At 36.0% G+C, this 21,902-nt stretch overlaps 1 protein-coding gene across 17 annotated transcripts in view; it reads right to left on the bottom strand.

Moving 5' to 3' along the window:
- The window catches only part of MAGI2 (membrane associated guanylate kinase, WW and PDZ domain containing 2), a 706,446-nt gene that overhangs the window by 402,627 nt on the left and 281,917 nt on the right, over positions 1-21,902 (bottom strand). The window lies entirely within an intron of this gene.

Raw genomic sequence — 21,902 nt, 5'->3', positions numbered from 1 at the left:
AACCCTTTTAAGTCAGCTGATCCATACCAAAGCAATTTCCCTTGATATAGTTAGTACTTTATCCAACAAAAGAAAAACAAACCAAATTCACTTGAACATTAGTATTGGTTTCCTTCTAGCTACCATTCTAATTAATCACACAATCAATAATGAAATATTTCTAACCTCGTTTGTAACAAAATATAGATCTAGATGCACTACTTCAAAGGGAATATTTCTCTGCTCAATAAAATTTAAAACAGATATACAAAAAGTCAAGCTAATGGGAACATTTCAAAGCAGTCCTGTTTCCATGAGAGAAGTGTGCCTTTGCCTAAACTGTTACTCCTTTCAACATTATTGTATAGTGTCAAGTGATTTATACAGTGAAAGATAATCACCCTATAAATACATGAAAGATAATTTAGAATGTATTTGCAGTAGGAAAAAAATCTTCTGTGCAACTGTGCCCACATACTGGTCTAGTTCCTGAAATTTTGCTCTTTTATTTATTCTTATTGTTTCATATTGAGAAGGGGACAACAGTTTATGTCAGCGCAGAGCAAATTTGCTGTGGCTTCATCCTCTCTCTCTTCCTCCATTCATTGTGCTAGTTCAAGATGCTGATCTGTCCCAAAGCTGGCCAAGGTTCTTTTACAGGAAAATCCTGCCCCACAACCAGTTCCCAAGCTTGCTTACAAGCCACACAATCCCCATGCCAGCAGAAAGGAGTAGAAGCTCTTTAAGATCTGACTACTCTGAACTTAAGTGCAGTTGTTTCATCTACCCCCAAAAAGTCTGTTCTGTATTGCATCAGCCTGTCCATAACGTGTGCTTTGAATTTCACAGACACCTGCCAAGCAGGATGCTTTTGTTGCTTCATTATTACCCTGCACATTGCAGATTTACCTCAAATGCTGGGCTTTGGGTGGTTTATCACAACCCTTTGCACCAGCAGTTCAAGAAGTCTTCAATCTACCTCACAGCCCATTTCTCTAATCCATACTTTACCAGTTAGTCTGTGAGGATTGTATGGGAGACAGTGCTGAAAGCCTTACTAAAGTCAAGATGAAAAACATCTCCTGCTCTCCTCTCATGCACCAAGCTAGTTATTTTACTGCACAAGGCATGATCAGGCCTGATTTCTGCTTCATAAATTCAAGCTGATTATTTCCAATCACCTTCTTGTCCTTTAATGCATTTAGTAATGATTTTTCTCTCCAACCCCTTCAAGGACCAAGGTGAGGCAGGCAAGCCGGCAGTTCCCTGGATCATTCTCCTTTCTCTTCTTACATAGGAATAATATTTGCTTTCTTGTGACCTTTCAAATACAACCAGCAGTGGCCTTGTGGTGACTGACCATCTCCCTCACTACTAATGGGTAAAAACCTTCAAGGATGCACTCAGACTTCTCTATGTCCTGTCCTGCCCTACCTGGTTGAGTGTTCCCTTATGGCTCCTCTGGCCCTTCTTCCCTAAGGGTAATCTTTTCTCCACTTTTCCTACTGGCTTCAGGGACCTGGAATTACTGAAAGCCAGTCTCACCAGTAAAGATCAAAGCAAAGAAGGCACTGGGCACCTTCTCCACATCCTTCATCACCAGGTGCTCTGCACAGTTCAGCAGCAGGAACACACTTGTCCTTTTTTATTTTTTCCTGCAGATGTACCTGCAGAGCCTTCTTATTGCCCATTCTGTCCCCTACTGGATTCCAATCCAAAAGGGCTTTGACATTTCTAACTCTGTTCCTGCATGTTTGTAAAGCGTTTCAATATTCCTCCCAAATCATGTGTCCCTGCTTTCACCAGTAAATACTGGTTTTGGTGCAAACTAAGGTTACTTGCAGAGTTACAGTTATTTTTTTGTGTATATAAACTCTAATTCTATTTAGTACTTTAGTACACTTTTTTCCTTGATGTTGAAACACTGTTGTTTTGAAATCCACTCTCTTGGACAGTTACACATTTCTAAAAAATAAAAATTGCAAAATTCATAACTCATTATAATTACCAAGTTAATTCTGACTACAAAGCAAAATGCCTCATTGCCAAATCATGGTTTTCCTTCATTCAATATAATCATTTGATTAGGCATTCTGTTCTATATTTCCCTAATGGTTTTAATTTTTTCCTCTGGAGACAGAATTTTTAGTCTTGTTTTTCAGATGAATGTCATAGCTGATATAGAATCAACTTATTTCTAGCTTGTTCACAGATAATGATAATAAAATGGGGAAACATCAAGGATGATTTATTATACCACATCGAGCAGTGAAGGAAAAAAACGTCAGTTGTGCTCACTTAATTTTATTTAAATGAATGTGGTAATGTCCTCCTTCTCCATCTTTTCCAAAGTAATGTTTATTTGCATTTGATTTCCCAACAATACTACATCATATAAAGGAAGAAAAAAAGACATTTCTGAAAGCACAGTTGGTAGACTGAGTATGCACTGATGTTTGCAACTTAACTGTCTTCAACCCTTTGCTTCCTGTATTTCTAGATACCATTGATACTCCTCTTTAAGCACCTTTTAAAATGTGATGTACACTGTTCAGAGAAATCAAATTGCTGGGGACTGATAATCAGTGCCAGCAGGAGAGATGGAACTCTGCAGGAGGCAGTGCATCCCTGCCCTGTCTGGGGCATTGCTCTGGGTGCCAGCTGTGATTCTCCATGGTTTCCACAGCAAATGTGTTCAGGATTTCCACTGACTCCAGTATAAAGTGTCTGCATCCACACTATTCCCTCCATGTTTGTGCAATCCTTTCCTGGACTGACCACGGGATACTGGTTTATGTTCTAGCTGTTGCACAAAAAGGGAATAGAACTCAGTTCTCTTTCTCATACCTGCAACATCTCTTCATGTCTTGGAACAGTTTTTACAAAAGCCAAAACAATCCTCCAAAATGAATACCGTTTTCCTTACTAAATTCAGCCAATGTGAATTAGCAATATAAAAATACTGTCACAGTAAATTTATACTTCACAAAGAGAAGGCATTTATTTCTGTTTTTATACATTATGGTAAAAAAAAATAAAAAATATTGTGTAAATTACAATTTTTTTCTTTATTTTTTCCAGAAAAGCAGATTTCTAGTGACATATGGGACCCATTTCTATTTTTGCTGCTTTGCAAGATACTGCAATGACCTCTAAGACCAAGACAAACCCACCTTCTGTTTAGCAGAATATGAAGATGACCCTTCCTGTCCTGTCATCCAGAAATATCAGTTGTGGAAGAAAACTGGTTGTGTTAGTCCTTGAAAATGCCTTGATAATGAGCATGAGATTAAGGGTCCAGGGGAGAAGAAGGAACATCTGACAGGTTTAGAGCTCTGTCCCTTAGCGTGGCTAGTGTGGCATTGCCAGATCTGCTGCCACCTGGCACGGTGGTGGCTATCAATGATATTCATGTTTCTGTGTGAGCTGCATCCCTCTTTGCTCACACTTCCAACAGACTTCTGGTGAATGAACAGGAAGCAGGAGAGAAGACTTTAACCTTTGCCAAGCTTGGAAGCTCTGTTTGCCTGAATTGTCACTGGTGTAATCGGACATCAAGAGCTTTCAATTAGGATGACACACTATTGTCTGTTTTTAGGAGACCAAGTGGCAGAAAATGCCAAGAGTGAGTCCCTTGTGTTGCTGTGTGTGTAAGGTGAGAAAAAAGAGAGCCTGAAATAAAAGCTTTATTTAGAAGCAGCATGTAAGCTGCTTGCAGGCTCATTGCTACTGGGATCTTTTGTACTGAGAGATTTTAAAGGGAAATTTAATACATTTTTTTAAAAAATAAAATTTGTCCACATTCTCAAGCCTGAGATTACTTTATGAGAAGTAATCTCATTACTTTATGAGAAAATGAATTGCACACTTCCCAGAAGAGGGCATGTTGTTTTGTCCAGGATTAGGAGAACATAGAAACTCCTCCCAAACAATCTAATTCATTCTAGGTCTGAATTCTTCCTAGCAGAATTTCAGAATATATTTACAGAGAACATAGATAAATTCCAATCTTTAGTATTTCTTAATAACTTGCAAAAAATCTTTCATCTCAACTTTCACCCAGAATGTTGAACTGATTATTCACAGTTTATCTATCAATTACAAAGATAAATATTTCAGAGCATTTGTGATGGCATGAATATGATTTTAGACTGGTCTAGGCAAATAGCTCTCAATCAACAAGACTGCAAACAATGGGAATGATGGGAAACAATGGGAAAAGTGCTTGCATGACCAGGCCCAATCTCTGAGTTCTAAAATAGATTAAAGAAATTTTGAAGTTGCTTTAGTCTCTGAAAGGGTAATAATTCAGAACTTATACTAGTTTTTGAGTACTGGCTCAAATTTTTTAAGTTTTAAATATGATGACAAAACTATATTGATGAATCTTATGAAATAGAACAGACAATTTAAAGGAACATTAAGGGGTAGATCTTACCTGTTTCACATTGAGGAACACTTTTATTTCACAGAAATTGATATGTCAATTTAGAGACTAGATGGGGCTATAATTTTGGCTAATTTTAGCAACAGAAATGATAGATGTCAAACAGAACCTAATCATCTAGTCTGCTTTACAAAAAAAGACAGGAATGACCCCAGGGCAATGTTTTCCACTTAGCTTTAGTACTTATCTTAGGGGGAATTAGCCTCCAGCATCACCTAAATCTTTCTGCCAACTGTTAGGAAATCCTTGGCAACTATCTCAGATTCATATGCTTAGCACATTATTGCACCTTACTTGTGAACATTTTTAATGCACCTCAGAAAAGAAAGATGTCTGCAGATAATTGACTGAAAAATCTGAAGCTCTCTTTTAAACATTCTTTGTCCATATTTTTTTTTTCGCTTGGTTGGTTAGTTTTGCTTAAATTTCCTTGTCCATATGCATAATTTAGGGAACCAAAGAGGAATTTGGAACTCAGAGCATGTTTCCTAAAAACGAGCACATCAGTGGACTGAAAAGGAACCTTTGTTGCTTGTACTTAAAAAGTGCAGCAGATGTTCTCTCATATGCTTGCAAAGATATGTGGAGACTTTTAAAAATGCTTAGTTACTTAACACCCAAGGTTTCCATACATGAAACCCTGTTAGGTGTTTGACATTTTACTGGATGCTCAAATGCCACCATAATTGCTTTTATATGTTTGAAAATCTACACTGTTCAAAAGTAATGGATTGCACAGCCATCTACATCTATCATGTGTGTTTACACATCCTCTGGCACCAAAGCAACTGAGTGATTAATGACAGACATCAGTAACGTCTGACGTCACTGGAACTAATAAAACATAATTCGTTATAGAAGTGTCTCGTGACTGACTGACCTTGATGTCCAAACTGAAACATTTAAAGATCTGTGAAAATCTAATTATTTAATTAATTAGACCCCTCTACTTCGGTCACATTCAGTTAAAATGCACCAAGTTCAAAAGTTTTTGAAGGGAGCACAAAGACATAGATAAATGTAGGCAGGGGGGATCTGTGATCCTTGCCTCCTGTACAAATAATGCTACAAAGTAAAATCTCTTCTATGCTGGCAGAAACTTTGAGCCATTCAACCTAAAGCTATAACTGATCATTTTCCAGTCTCATTCAATGTGTTTCTGTCTTACTCAGCTTGTTTTCAGTCTTATTCAACTTGTTTAACATCAATGACCTCGATGAAGGGATAGAAGGCACTCTGAGGAAGTTTGTTGGTGATTTGAAACTGGGGTGAGTCGCTGATACACCTGAAGGCTGCGCTGTCATTTTGCCAGACCTGGACAGGTTGGTTGGAGATGGCAGAACTGGAGAGTTGGTTGGAGAGAATAATGAGGTTCAACAAGGGCAGGTGAGAGGTCTGGTGAGAGGGCAGGTGAGAGGAATCCACCTGGGATGGAAAAACCCCAAGGAGGAGGGAAAACCATGGTCAGCAAGTTGAGGGTGGTGATCCTGGTGTTCTACTCTGTCCTAGTGAGGCCACTTTGGAGTATTTATGTATTTGTAGTATTTGTGTATTTGAAGTATTGTGTTCAGTTCTGGTCTCCACAGTTCAAGAAGGACAAGGAGCTACTGGAGCAGGTCCAGTAGAGGGCCACAAGGTCAATTAGGAATCTGGAACATCTCTCTTATGAGAAGATACTGCAGGAGCTGGAGCTGGGCCTGTTTTGTCTGGAGAAGACATTCATGGATGTAAATATCTCAAAGTGACAAGGGATTGTGCCAGACTCTTTTCAGTGGTGCCCAGCAACAGGACAAGGAACAATGGCTGTAAACTTAAACACAAGAAATTCCACCTCAACATGAGGAAGGACCTCTTTACACTGAGGGTGGCAGAGCACTGAAACAGGCTGCCAACAGAGTCTCCCTCTTTGGAGACTTTCCAAATGCACTTGGATGAGTTCCTGTGTCACCTGCTCTGGGTGACCCTGCCTTGGCATGGGATTGGACTGGATGATCTCCAGAGATGATTCCGTGATCATAAAACAATGAACATACAATAAATATATCTAAAATAAGACTTTTTACCTTTCTTTAGGTATTCTCCATGTAAAGGTTATAACAGAAAAGTGTGGAGCTTTGGGCAGGTGTGAGGGGATACCAATGGATATGGACATGCAAAAGCAAAAAAAAAGACCACAGCTGTAGAAGTGGCCTTCTGTGAAACTCCTACAAATGATGACATTATTGACTCTGTAGCAGTTATGTCAACTTAATCAATAACAAAAGAAGAAATTCACTAGGAGTCAAAGAAATATAAACACATGGCTTAAATATAAATATATATATATATATATATATAACATACCAGGGAAAATATTTTCCATGCTTTTTCACAGGCAAAGTAGAAAAAGAAAAAAAAGAAAAAAAAGACTGTTCCAACAATAAAAGCTATTTAAGTGAAACATTTCTGATGTGACCTATTACAACGAAATAATTATTGTGCTTTGCCATATAAACTGAAGAAAGGTGATGTCAAGTTCAAATGAATTTAGAAATGGCTGATATAAGCAATGTCTAATTCCTCTGTCAGGAGCACTCTGGGAGTATCTCTAAAGAGGCTTCATAGCAGTGTATGGGTACGGAGAACATCAGAAGTCCCTCACTCAGCTTCCCTGAACATTTCCAGGTACTAAAGCTGTCTCTGAGGTACACAGCATGGTAACCATGCAGCCTATTCCTCTGCTCAGTTAAAATAACAGCAAATCTTCCATCAGCAGGTCTCAGAAAAACAATTCCTTTCTCAGTGCTTTTCAGGTCAAGCACTAAAACCAATCACTGGTGATCCATGGGGTATCATTCTGTGCCTTTTTCAAACAGGCATAACAGGTAATATCTGGCCACAAAAATCCCCTAAGTAGAATTGTGAGTGAGAAACTGATGTGAAAATGATGGACAGTAGCCAAGTTATATGAGAATGCTTCTCAGTATCCACTGTGTCTGTGTCTTATTGTTGTACTGGGTCCTACAGATCTATCTCAATTACCATCTCAGCTGAAGCAAGTTGATAAAGTGATAGGTTAATGGGTAAGGTGGAATTCTGATAGCAAGGGTACAAGAAGGCAACAGACATCTAACTAAACACAGACTCAAAGGACAATGAAATCCATGGTTTGTTAGCAACTTCACCAAAAATTAGAATAAATAAACTAAATTCTAGTCTCTCTCTCTCTTGCTCTCTCTCCTTTTTTCACCTCTCCCCCTTATTTTTAATTTAAAAAGAAAGATGTAAGAATTCCTGGAGTAATCCTTTATAAAGATCAATAGCCACTGTTGTGGTCTAGAAACTCTATCACTTTTTAGTGAGTCCTGATCACTTGGACATCTAGCCAAGCACATCCAGGGATTTCTGATTGGTACCAGGGCACCAACACAACCCTATCCAACACAAATGAGATTTTGTTCCATTTTCCCTTCTGTCCTCCTGACTACCTACTTTTTTTTCCTCTCTGCCCATCTCTCAATTTCACAGTGACCCTGAGCCTCACCACGCTTCACAGCACTGGCACAACAGGCTGCAGCAGCTCCTGCTGAGAAGGAAACAACTTGCCTGGTGGTGCCTTAAGCTGTGAAATAATAGAAAATAAAAAGAGGTGTTGTAGAGGACATTGCAGTAGTTGTTGACTACAACCATGGGTACCACATTAGGGTGTCTGTTTGTGGCTGTCAGAGCCATTTATACTGAGAAGATATTCTGCTCTTACTACTATGGATTGCTTTGACAAAATTGGAAAAATAGCCATTATTCACATTTGTCCACTCAAAATTCAGAAACAGGATTATTCTATTCAGTCTTCTATATGTTCATGTCTAAAATAGCAACTCTCACCAATATTTTCCGTCTGAGAGTTTTATATAAGTTTTGTATTAATTTATTTTGCTTTTGCATTTTGATTTAAATTTTCACTTTTTCCCCTTTCATTCTACATAGCTTTGGCATGGAACTAAACTGTCTAAGATCTCTGTACTTAAACACAGAAAACTACTGAAATGCTGAAATTCACATGGAGTAGGGTCAAACTCTTAGCATATTGGTATATTGAAATATTTCTATTATCCTGGGTAGAGTCACATTAACTCCAAACGGTCAATGTTTGGTCTGAATAAATATTATTGTCATATTGGCTTTTTTTTTTTTTCTGTATTCAAACAAACTGAAATAGATTCAACTATCAGCTAAGAAATTGGTCAGCATAATACAGATAAAAAAATACAGCCTTTCATCTTCCATAGGTTATTCAATGCAATGCTCTTTAAAAATAAAATGCAGTAAGTATTTATATAACTCCCTCAATCATCAGACAAATACTGTTTTTCAACTCATGTTCATGGAAATGTGGGTGACTTTCATGTTGGCTTGTGGGGTGTAAATGATAACAAAGTAACACGAGTTCAAAATGGTGTAGAAGGTAAAGTATCAAATTATCTGGTAGCAAATACCTATTTGGCTCCATGGATTTTGTTGCCAGACAACTTTGCTGCATACACAGTTTGAAATAAAGTTTGAAATAGAACCATATAGGAAATGGGGACAGGATAAAATTAAATTAAAGCTAGATGCTAATGTATATCTCTCCTATAATCAGGTAACATCAAAATGGGCTATTATAACAAAAAAATACACCAAATCACAAATACATGCCCATGAACATATTTCAGAACATTGTATTTCTCTTCCTTCTATGAATCTAGAGGGAAAATGGAGAATAACTAGAAACTGGATGAAAAAAGATGGTCTCACTGTTTATCAGGAGAGTCAATTAAATGAAAGTGCCTACTGATCATTCAAATATCCAGCTAAAAAGTCTGCATACCTGCTTGCAGGAAAGACAATCTAAATACAAGATTACTGCCATGTCCTCTGTTCTTTCTAAGTTTTAGTAGGTTTTTACACCTTTTTTTTTTTTTTTTAAATTATATGACAGTAAGCATGCCTTTAAATAAAAATTACTCTATTTCAAGATAATACCTATTCCACCAGATGTCTGTTCACCACCACTAAAAGCAACCCAGGCTTAAAGAAGAGGTTGAAAACAGCTGGTTTTCCCAATTTATAAAAAGCACAAGTGGAGATTAACTTTGATAAGTGCTCACAGCAAGATTTGATTTGGCTGTTTAAGTAAATTAGATTTAAAATATCATTCGGTTTTCATTTAAAACTTGGGAGTGCTAACTAAACTACCAACCAGTTTTTAGAGATATTTAATTGTACTCCAAATGGTCAAATAATTAAGGGCTTAGTGCTGTAATTCTGTTTATTCTCAACTTAAACAATAAACCTATTATATATTCACTCAGAAAGAAAATAGAACAGACAAAAGCACATTACAAGCTCTGCTATAACTAAGGAATTGCAGTGTTTACATTAGTTTTGTAACTTAATTACCAAAGATATCATTAACTTTGTAGACCGGGACACTTTTCTTTTATAGCTGCTGTAATTTTATTTGTCAGGCACTGGCTTTCATTGCAGGATAAACTGCTGTGTATTTTAAAATGTTTGCTTTAGTAACTTCTCCCACTGAATCTCTTTCTTTTTAACAAAATTAAAGGTAGTTTGAGCTCATACAAATGCATGATGAGACTTTGTGGAGGTCAGTCACAGCAGTGGCACAAGAGATCATGGGACCTAAGCAGTCTCAGAGTGGTGGGTTTCAGGAAGATATTTCCCAGGGCAATATTTAGGATATTAACTCTTGAACTTGCAAAGAAATATTAAGTGCTCCTTTCTGTCTCTTTCTGAGGGAATAGCATCAGGTCACTTATACTGGTAAGCTAATTATATATTGGAAATTAAATTGTTTATATTGTATCCACACTCCATAATCCAAGAATATAGAAAAGATGAAACAGCACTGAAGGAGAGTGGAAATGACTATGTATACTCTGAAAAAACGCAAGTTCACCTTTGCAGCTGTTTCCAAGGTCTCTGAAGAATCCCTGAAGTAGAGTCCCAAGAGAAGAGAGTCTTTCGACTCAGTTTATCTTTTCCTACAGTCAAATGACACTTGTGGACAAACCTTTTTAACATGATTTTCTTTCTGCTTCAGACAAGGACATTTCCTTTCAAATCAGAAGCCAAACGAGGCTACCTGTAATGAATAAATCCCACCCATCCACATAAAAAACTTTCTTTCATGATCAGATTTATTAATCTAATTTCTTTATGTGCTCGAAGAGATTAGCTCCTGAGCCTACAGCTCCACAACGCTGCCTCAACCTTGACTGTGTGATAATGACAGCTTTAGCATTCAGTGTTTTCATGCTTAATATAAGAAGAAAAAAACTGCAGTTTACCAGCTGATCTTACTGGCTTCAATCTCCTTAAACATGTATCTGGACATATAAATCTAAATCGATTTAAGTGAGTATTGAAATAAAGAAAAATAGTTATGAATCAAACTGTACTTATTGCACTATGGACATGGCCAAAATTCAGAGCCTATAGATAGTATACATGTAATATTTCAAAGCTTACATTGACTGAGGAAAATAAAAAGAAAAATAATTCTGACTGGACTCTTCCTCTACTCAAGCCTCTTTTTTTTTCATACTGGGTAGTTGGTACAGCTGCAATGGCATCCCCTTCAACTCCTTAGCACACCTCCCAGACTGAGTTTCCGTCATGGATCAACTCGTCCATTTACCACTTGCTCTACCTTGTCATCCTTCTGTGTTGTTTCTTTTTCCATGTCTCAATGGATGCATTTGACCTCCTTCAGAATCATCTCTTCTCCTCCATCTCTCTCTGTAAACTCATGATCCATCAATGTCCAGTACTTTCCTGTACAGAAATTTACTATTTCCAACCTCATTTTTTCCCATTTTCTGCTTAAGCAGCTTAGGTTTATTTGTCTACCTATCACAAAACAACCTTTACTCCATTATTCTCTATTATGACTTTTCTTCAACATTCAAATTACATCTCTTACCTTTCTAAAATTAGAACACTGTTGAAAAGCCTGTATACTTGTGAAACAAGATCACAAACAAAAACCCCCAAACAATATTTTAAGCTGTTTCTTGTTAAAAGTGATTGAAAAATGATATTTGAATGCTTTGTTTGCACAAACTGTTGGTAAGTGTCAAAACTAAGATTATGGGGAGATATATTGGATAGAAATATATTCTCCAGCCTCCTTATCCAGCCAGTGCATTTGTTGTCCGACTGGGGAATTTAATAACCGAGAAGGAATTTTTTGTTTTTGAGACTGTCTAATAAAGCAAGAACACAAAACTGTATAGCCTAAAGATTGTATTACTGGTAAGCCTGTGCTTGTCCAGGATTACTCATTACTATCTGCCACATGAAACTGTTTACTTCATGTTTTGGTCCACAGTTTAAAGCATATATAAATATATATATGTTACATATACTATATATTATAATAGATATTCAAAGCATATTTGTGCAATATACATCAGTCAATTTTAGTACTTTAATACCGGCATTTGTAACCAAGAATAATGAAAAATACAGAATCTGTCATTTATCATAATTTTATCTTTTCCTAAAAATGAAAGGAAAACATGTTATCAACATTTGAAAAATGGGCATTTAGCTACATTGACATAAACAACTATTTTTTTTTCTAATCATATTAACATATGCAAGATGAAATATAGCTCATTCATTTAGGATAAATCTAAATCTTGTCACATGGAGAATTTATTATCTCAGTGAATCCTGGGGCAGCACTAAGGTCCATGTTGAACAACTTCTAACTGCAAATACCAGATTTTTAACACTTACCTATGGCCATCAAGCTGTGTGGCTCAGACACAAATGTACGTATACACCTATATGTAAAGTAGGTATCTAATTCAGTCTATGCATGAAATGCCATTTTGGTTCCCCAGTTGGTCTAATCTGCTGTTTGCACCACCCCTGCACCAGGACATGCAGAGGAGTCTGTGGAACTGTTACATTTGATTTGTTTGTCTGAAAAGCTGAGGCTCATCTGCTTGCTCTGTGGGGCAGGGGGTGATACCAACCTGTGGACACTGCATGTTTCTCTTAGTAATGCACCTTTTCATTGCAATTTCCTCCTGTGTGAATACGTGCCAGGCACAGCTGGTCACCCACACAAGCTCAGCCAACCAGCTGCTTCTCACACCTGGGACCACAAAATGAGCAAGGCTGCATAAGAAAGGAATTAATTATGAAACTGTGGAAATCAGTATTTCACTCAGTGCTTGCCATTTGAATTGCCACTTCCAGCTGCATGAGCTAAGCAACCTTCCCTATCACAGCAATTCCTGGTCAAAGTTTCCCAGAAAAACCCATGCACTGCATGGAAGAACACAGGTAAATCAACAGGAGGATTTGTTTCAATCACTAGCACTATAAAGAAAACACTAAAATAAGAGCACTGATAAATGAGTGCATTAAATGAATCCAAGACACCTTTCTGTAGGGAGCTATTGGTATATCTTGTACTTACATTTCTTCTTGGAACTGCTTGTATTTTGGGTATTGGAAAATAATTCCAGAGAAGCTACATCTTGAGCAAGGCAAATCAAAACACTACCATCTTCTTGCACAGAGGACTCTTTACCATTTTAACTTTTGCAGGTACATTAGCTAGCTAAAGATATGACATAACAAACAACTAAGCAAAGTGTTGGAAAAACAAACACCAGCAGATTTTACATAAAGAAGATGGAAAACTCAATGCATAATATTTACTCCATCACTCCTCATGCCATGCACTGTCCTCAGACTTCACAGAGTACAAGAAAATCCATCTAATGTGTTTCTGATTTCACTGTTCCCCCAGTAGGAGTGTTGCTACTCAGCTGACCAAAGAGCTGATTCAGTGGACCCTGTTTGACAGCCTGGAAGACTTGTATAACTTGGATGTGGTTTAAAGATGTCCCAGGTGCCCCACGGAGCACAGGGTTGAAAGGCCCCCATCACACAGCTATATAAAGAAATGCACAGAAGAAATTCATGACTTGCTCAACGTCTCACTACATGTCTGGCATTAGCAATTAGGAGCTAAGTGCTGCTCTAAAAGCTACTGCTGTAAATTCATGGTGGTCAAGATCATTTGACCTACAGTCTTACTCCTTTTGCTGCTTGACAAGCAGCCTTTCCATAAAATGTTGTTTTTCTGTTATTTTCCCACAGCAGTCTTTTACTAACCAAATCATACTGGAATTTTTAGAAGTGGTCAAAAGTAGATAATCAACCTCTATTAAAAAACAACATTAGCAATTATTGAAAATAAGAGATACATTGTTTCAAGAATGAGTAATATAATTTTATTTTTTTACCATACATTCTGTTTCCTCGCATAAACACTGTCTCCTTCTCTGTTTCTAAGCTACCCTTCATCTTATGATCATCATTTTGTACTTCCAGTGATCACAGCTGCCCAAAACAGTGCAAAAACAGAAAAACAGGCACAAAAAAAAGCAGCAGAACATGGAAGAAAAACAAAATGTTCTCTGTGTCCTGATGTACTTGGTAAGCAACAGAGATTGCATGGAGGAAAAGTTTGTTGCTGCATTCATTAAATACAACTCAGGGTTGTTTGTGCATACTCTCCTTGAAAGCCAAAAGCAAGCCAAGAAGGAAGGAAAGGACTCTTCTTTCATTCAAGCACCCTTCAGCATAAAAAGAACTGCTCCTGCTATTTCTCTAATGAAGAGATGACTTCATTATACAGATCTAGTAATCATGTAGATGTTGAAAGGTAGCTACATCTATTTTTATCTTGTCAATCTAATGGACCCAAAAGGCTTACAATGTCTATAACCAGTCTAAGTGGCTTGTGATGTTTGTTCCACAAGGGTAAGTACATGCAGCAGAATACAGGACAATTTGTAGCACAATCCCACACATATATTTCAGTGGTCAAAGGCAAGCTGGCTCAGATGTCAGAAGGAACAGTTCCACACCTACTAGTGCACTTTGCCTGGGTGAATGAGGATTGCAGCATAGCACAGTGTATTACTACAGGCAGAAGGACATGCTCATACAGCTTAAAACCTTTTCCAGAACTTAAATTAGCACAACCTATTTCTACAAGGAATTGCATTTTGGAACAATCTCCAGAAATTCTCACTTCAGTGTTATTTAGGTGTAGCAGAAATGCTTGCAAGTATTAGCCTCCCCACAAAACCCCACCCACCACACTAGACAGTTGTTTTCATTTTCAGACAAAAGTATGAGCTTGATTTTCTTCTCCTTTACTTTGACTTTACATAGAATCATTTGAGCTGTCATGAGGAATCAGACCAATTATCCATCTAATCCACTGTCCCATCTTTGACAGAGGCCATCACCTCATGCTTCAAATGAAGGTGAAGGGAACTCTGCAGTTGACAATTATGAAACAATCAGCCCATAGGCAAAAAAATCCTATTAGTTTATATTTTGTCCTATACTCAGAAATCTGTGAGTTTGTATCCTTTCCCAAATGGACACGCTTTATCTGATATAACTATGGATATTCTTCAGTCACATGTATGTCTTGTTTATTTTTTAATACTTTCAACTCTGAAACTCGATTTATTCAAAGACAAATTCAACATAATACAAAGGAAAAATAATAGAAAATAATTAATCATTGTATCATTAAATATTATTGACTATCTTAAATTTTAATTTCAATTAAGAGTACTCCCTCTGTTTAGTATGATGATAAAAGATACATTATGGTTACACTATCAGTACTTCCAATTTATTACATCTTACTATTATATCTTGCATAAGTTAGTGTCAGACTTCTCAAGCTCTCTTCATTACTTTCAAAGTCTTCTGCTCCTATTTATTTTGCTCTTCAAAATTCTTTCAATTTTTCTAAAATGAGGTGATTAAAATTTGGCATGGGAAATTTAAACTGGTAAGATGATACTGAATACTGTACATTTTATTTTCTACATGGTCTTTGATCCTCTAAACATCATCGTCAATTTTAAACAGAATTACTAGGAAAACTCCCTGAAATGGTACCTTGTTCCTCAGCAGGAGCAATTTCAATATCTTTAGGTCCAGTGAGGTATATAGATAATTCAAATATATATTTTAGTATTCTTTACATCTGCCATCTGGAAATTTCTTCTGCTATCATGCAACTGCAACTATGTAATAAAGGTTCATTAAGTCTCTCACAAGCTAAGTATGCTTAACCCTTAACTATTGTGATATAATTTGCAATCCCCTCTGCTGCTCTTGATCTTTCCTGGAGAGAATTTTAAAGTTTTTGCTCAAGCAGTATGACAGATATTGTCAAATCAAACAAAATTACAGTTTCTATAGCCTCCTGATCCAGAAGCTGTGTGATTTTGAGGTAGGTATATAACCTCAGGCTCAGCACTCTGATACAGCTCCTTGGCACCTGTAGCACAGCTGACCAGTGGCCAGGATTGCAGGCAGTGAACAGATGATTGATTGTGTCTACTCGTGAAAAGATGCTCGAGTCAGTGGAATTTTAGTGTAATTATTACTGATTTATGGTATACCAATGTAAGTAGCAGAGTAAGTGTCTAGTGGAATATAAGCATCTGATTGTACAGATTGGAAGCTTTGATTAAAAAGATAGTATATATGTTTGTGTCAATCAGACTTCTCTCACAAAATGCCAATGAACTTCTGACCTGAAAGCTCTCACAGGAGCTCAAGACTTGTGAAAATTGCAAGTTAAATGAAAGCAGTAACACACGTCTGGGTATATATTATGATTACAGGAGCACAGGGCTGATCCAAAATACATTCTTGTTTGCCTCCTGTGAGTTTTCACACCAACTTCCAGAGTCTCTTTCCAGGCATATTCGGCTTCTCTTCTCCATTTTTTTGCAACATTGCATATTGCTGTCTGTAGTTATTTAAGGACAGGTATGTTACATTTGCTTAGAAGAATATAGGGATTCAGCCAACTTTTAAGACTTTTAAAACTTCAATAATAACCTTTCCTATTAAAAATTCACATGAAAATAATTAATACCACAATTAAAACAAACAAACAAACAAACAAAAAAGCCAAGAAAGAAGCCAGGAAGAAATATCACCTCTAAGTTTTCAGTTCCAGTGTGACTTAGGATTTACAGTACAGCCTCTAATGTAATTCCTAGGCAATAAGTTGTACTGAAATCTAAAGCAAAGAATTTCCAGCAAAAGGTAAAGCTTTCTGTTGCTTGAAAAGACAGCTGACAGAAATACAGAGATCAGTTAGGAAGTACTGAACAAACATCACTTTCTTATAATGGCCAAAATGTATTTTCATTTCTACTTCATTTTCTATATTTAATACAGAATGATTTTAATCTACTGCTCATGTGTTCTAATCATGTCAGATGTGTGGGCGTCCTGCAATTCTTTATGAATAATAAGGAATGCAAATAGTGCTATCTTCACACTCACAGTTGACTGCACTCTGTTGGCTCCCCATCAGCACCTAATTTATCAGCTACTAATTGTCAGAGAGATAATGTCTAAGGCTAGAAGAATATCTTTGTGCAAATAACATCACATTGCTGAGGAATAACGTTAGAAGCATCTGACCAATTACATGTGCATCAAGACAGTCTTACTTGATGGAGGTAATTTTCTGAATTTCCTCACCTTATTTATCAAGAGCTATTATTATTATAATCAACAGAAACTAACAAGGATTTTTACAATCTTACAAAATATTCAGTTACCTCTCAATACAGAAATGTATTTTTTGAGACAATTATATCTTGAAGTGTGAATGACAACAGCCCACTGTAAATGAAGACTGCAGAAATAAATGCCTAATATAATCTGAAATTACTAGTAACCAATCCATAAATCTAATATGAAACAAATTTATAAAACTACTAATAGTACCATTAAGCAATGTTAGATGACTGAGACATAATGCATTTTCCACTATTTTCTGTTTCCTTTTTTTCCTACATCACATAGACATTTCTGTAGAGTGAAATTGGAATTTTTTACCTTCCTTGCCAAAATTGATTTAAAACTTTTGATGCAATAAATAAATGTTTATGTTTGCAGTTTTTTAGATTTTAGAATGGATGAAGAATAACATAATTAAATATAAGTTTCATTTTGTCAATAAGCTTCCACCTTTCTTCATAAGGATTTTCCCATCCAACTTGTTTCATATATAAATAGCATTTCCTCACAGAAAATAAATTTTGAAATAACTTAGGGAGTTACACAACCTAATCATTCAGGTTGCATTAGCAAGTTTCCATGCTCATAGGTTTGAGCCCTGGAGGAAATTTGATACACAATTCATCTCTATGTTTATTTGTTTGGATGTCATATTCTAAGACACTACTCTCATTTTCTTATATACCTTACTAGAAATTAGGTTTTTTGGGTAAAAAGTTTTCTGTGCTTTGATAGCAAACAACAAAATAGATCTTTAAATCTTACTGGGACTTTGAAATGACTATTACTCTTCAAATGTGGTTATTAATACCTCTGCTGCCACTAACTGCACTAACAAAAATAAAACCTAAATCTGTCAGCCCATAAACCATAGAAAGCCTTTTCTAATATTTAGATTCCTTTAAATTGCTAGTAGTGATATGCAAACTGCTTTAACCTTATAGCATCCAAGAATTCCTATGATGCTGCAAAAATCTTCATGTCTCATAAAAAAAGAAGAAACTTTTGGAAAATCATAAATTGCATTGAAATTATTTTCCCATCTACAGAGAAAAATATTTTCTTTCACAAAATTTGGGGAAAATCCTATATCTGCTGAATTTTAAATCAACTTCTGGTTGGCAAGGGGTCTTAAACTATGAACAAAATGCTTGGTCTATTCATAAGTCTCCGACTAGCTTTATGTGTGACCTCAGAACATTAACGTGACTTAATACATTTTTATGTTCACATCTTCACAAAGAAATCCTGATTTAAAACTTTTCAAAGTAGTTTGACTGCTTAAGCAGAAAATATTCTATAAATACTTGAAAAATATTATTTAAGCCTAATCTTTGGAGATAAAAAAACTCCAGGTAAAAGTAAAAAATCTCTGCTACTATGAATGACTATCTTTTTTTTTGCTATTTTTGTTCTCGTAGAAGTTTTCTGGGAGGTTCTATTTGCTTGCTTTTGTTTGTTTGTTTGTGGTTTGAGGTTTGGTTGTTTTTTTTTCAGTAGAACAGTAGCTTTTAGGTAACTGAAATATACTGGAAGAAAATAGGGCTTCAGGAACATATATCAATACATACAGAATATTAAATGAAGATTCATTCTAGTTTACTTATGGATAGATAGTAAAAGAAAATACAATTAACAGTATTCAGGGACAACACAGAACAGTATTCTGTATGCATCTTTCCCATATTGGAAGATGCAGTGATGCTTTGAACTTTAACAAAAATTGTTTGTTTTGAGAGATGAATGTTTTACCAATCCCGGTTTGCTCATCATGACATCCTTCCTACGATGGTCAAAGAAAGGGTGATATTTCCCATGGTCTCTTAGATGACAATACTTAATTATGCCTTGTCCTGCCTGGGTGCTGCCAATCCTGGCATTCTCAGTCCTGGGGTTTTTGCAGGACTGTATTTGAGGCCCATCCTTCATGTAACTCATCTGAAGAGAAATTATGCAATGCCTATAGTCCTTTTTTCCCCCTAAGCTTTCCCTGAGTGGAGCATGCCATTTCTGTCTAGTCTGTAATGGTTTTGTTATATAAACCAAGTCACTGACAAAAATTGATGTCAAATCCTATTCACTGGGGATTGTTTATAGCCAAAAGATCAGAATGACTTTCAACCCATTTTGTCAGGACTCGGTGTCTGGTCTCCCTTACAGAGTTATCCTAGGTTCTTATCACTTTTTCATGTTATAATTCTAAAAGAGTTCTTTCCAAAAATATGAACATCACTGGGATTTTAATTTTATTCTTTGTACCACAAACATAAACAGATACTTTGAGATCACTAAACCTGAATTTATGTTGTTCCATGTTTCAGTTGGTTTCAAATGATACTTGCAAATATTTTTATATCTGTATTTAGTTCCAATAAAAAGACAGAAAATTAAGAGTATTTTTTCTGACTAACTTCAAATTTATAGTACTGAAATGGCATCAATTACATAATTTCTTGTTAATTTTTAACAGCCTTTTATGCCAAGTCAGATATTATAGAAAAATTATTAGGGAGGTTTTTGGAGGTGGGGTATTTTATGTCTGCATACCTTGTCGTGGAACCTACTGATTAAACCAATCAAACTAATGGGCAGAATGTCATTAATCCTTGGGGAAAAAAAGGCTATTTTATACTACTCCATGAGAAATACAGATATAAAAAATGTGATCAGTAAAAATTCTCTATTACAATTAAATCATGTGTATAGTATTTTTAAAACATCATTATCTTGGATTTCAGCTCCACTTCTTTGTTTACATGGTTGTACTTGAGTGGATTCTACAGAATGGATTATTTAAGACCTAGAGACACAAATTTACCATACAGGGATCAATAGAAATTTTAAATGTCAATGGATCAACTTGGAATTCTTTTAAACTGCAACTTTTTTAGGTGTTTTAAATGGGTACTCAAGCTTTGGTAAATAAAAATCTTTCTCCTTATAACTCTGTGTAAAGAAGATACAAATGAATGATGCCAAATCAATGGAATTCACAGCTAAACAAAAACTAGTTGGATGATGCTCTAACTCTACAGAGTCTAGAAAATAGAGAAAAATAACGAAAAGAAAAAACCCAACAACAAAAACCAAACTATAAATTTAGTTTGGTAACTAAATAGAGGTTAGAGGTAACTGACCTCTAAGTTATATAAAAGGCATCCCAAATTGCCGTCTTTTAATGACATTAAAAATTCTGTTTTCATTTCTTAGATTGCTAGAAGGTATGAAATTTGGTTATTTAGAAATATAAATTAATGACACTTTAGACAGAAGAGGCATAGTTAGGAATTCTGTAGCAGTTCTAGTGCAGAAGGGATTTTAAGTGAACAGGTATCAGCCACTTTTGTTTTGCTGTTATTTCACATGGGCTTGGCTCCAGAGAGTGAGCTCCTACAGGCAGATCCCCTTGGACACTGGCACAGGAACAGGAGCTGGTGTTTGGCCAGTGGTTTTTGCCCTCCTCCTGTTTGTTCTCAATCTGTCACAGCCAAGGGTCAGCACTCACACTCATCACAGAGACATTTCCAAAAAAACCACTTTTATCCAATTCTGATGTTACATTAATGACTGGAAGAGTAATTTCCACCCACCTGCCTTTTCAGGGAGCCCATGAACACACCTGCACATGCAAGTACAAATATATGTAAATATCTGCACAAACAGAGAATTTTGAATACACTTATTCTTACGTCTGATACAGCTTTACAAGACTTACAGGAAGAGAAATTAAACTTCACATGGACTTTCCTCGTCTTTCTTAAGAAAAAGCAACTGAATATGCAAGTCTAGTGGAATGTACTCATCCATTTTAAAGTATTTTAAAAATTTTATTCTAGAATGTTGGAATACCTAATGAAAAACTTATGGGAAATAGATGGCTCCTTCCTGTTAGGTTCCATGCTAGAGTCCACACTTCTTTACAACCTAATTAATTAGTTATGATAATGAAAAATTACATTTTTTATTGACTTCCAATTCAGTTACTAAATTTTCTTCAGCAGTAATTTTCTGCCTGGAAAATTTATGCCTATTTTTGTATCTTGGTTAGCAAAAGATCCTGAGTTTTAGCAAAGAGCAGAGATTATATCCCTTACCAATGCTGAAAAATATGGAAATATATAACTTTGTCATATAAATGTAAAATCTATCTTCTTTTCTATTCCTATTACAACAAATTCCATTCTATGAGATACAAATATAAGTGTTTATATTCTCCCACACTTACATTTGTCAAGTATACATACAAGTCAAAAATGAAAACACTTTGCAGTGATGTATTGCATACCTTAACAATGGAGAGCAATTCTTTTAGCACAACTATGTGTGGCTGACTCAAAACCTGCTGAAATTCAAGGGACAAGTTTATGATGACTTCAAAAGGTTTCAAAGGTTTTTGAACAGGCCCCCTAGTGTCTCATCCACTCTAATTTTTAACACCCCAAGCAATAAAACTCCCTCTAGTATTCTTTAATTAGCTCACACAGTAATTTCGTGAATTATTTTTAAATATGGAATCCATTTTACATCCTTGCTGATTTCAGTTACTTGTGTCGAGCTCCCCTATTAGGGTGCTCTCAGAGAATTTAATCTCTATTTTTTTTGAATCAGGTCAGAATGCCTTTCTTCTAGATGTAATCTCAGTTTCCACAATCACATGGATAGCTCTTTTATAACCTAGGAAATCCTTTGATGTCTGTTTGTGTGACTGTAATGTACCAGTAGATATCTAGACCATTAATATTTCATTTGACTTGGCTATACCATACTTGAAAGCATCTTAGAAATATTTTTTCCTTTTTCCAGCAGACTTAACAGTTTTTAGTAGATG

This window comes from Cyanistes caeruleus, chromosome 4 (genome assembly GCF_971803275.1).
Source record: "Cyanistes caeruleus chromosome 4, bCyaCae1.hap1.1, whole genome shotgun sequence".
In the NCBI taxonomy this organism is placed as follows: Eukaryota; Metazoa; Chordata; class Aves; order Passeriformes; family Paridae; genus Cyanistes; species Cyanistes caeruleus.
The sequence above is the reverse complement of the archived record's forward strand: the minus strand, read 5'-3'. Positions and strand labels throughout refer to the sequence as shown.